The following is a 599-nucleotide window of genomic DNA, read 5'->3' as shown; positions in this document are numbered from 1 at the left end:
CCACTGATTCACTCCTCTCTTGCTTGATCAAATTCTATTGAGTCTGACTCATATTGATCCTTTATCAAAGAATAACTCTGGTTATCAAATGATTGAACAACCGGGAGCAATTTACTTACGATACTTAGTTGACATTCATAAAAAGTATCTAATGAATTATGAGTTCAATACATCCTGTTTAGCAGAAAGACGGATATTCCTTGCTCATTATCAGACAATCACTTATTCACAAACCCCCTGTGGGGCTAATAGTTTTCATTTCCCATCTCATGGGAAACCCTTTTCGCTCCGCTTAGCCCTACCCCCCCCAGGGGTATTTTAGTGATAGGTTCTATAGGAACTGGACGATCCTATTTGGTCAAATACCTAGCGACAAACTCCTATGTTCCTTTCATTACAGTATTTCTGAACAAGTTCCTGGATAACAAGCCTAAGAGTTTTCTTTTTGATGATAGTGACGATATTGATGATAGTGACGATATTGATGATAGTGACGATATCGACCGTGACCTTGATATGGAGCTGGAGCTTCTAACTATGATGAATGCGCTAACTATGGATATGATGCCAGAAATAGACCGATTTTATATCACCCTTCA

The sequence above is a fragment of the Arachis duranensis genome, chromosome 2 (genome assembly GCF_000817695.3).
Source record: "Arachis duranensis cultivar V14167 chromosome 2, aradu.V14167.gnm2.J7QH, whole genome shotgun sequence".
NCBI classification, from domain to species: domain Eukaryota; kingdom Viridiplantae; phylum Streptophyta; class Magnoliopsida; order Fabales; family Fabaceae; genus Arachis; species Arachis duranensis.
The sequence above is the reverse complement of the archived record's forward strand: the minus strand, read 5'-3'. Positions refer to the sequence as shown.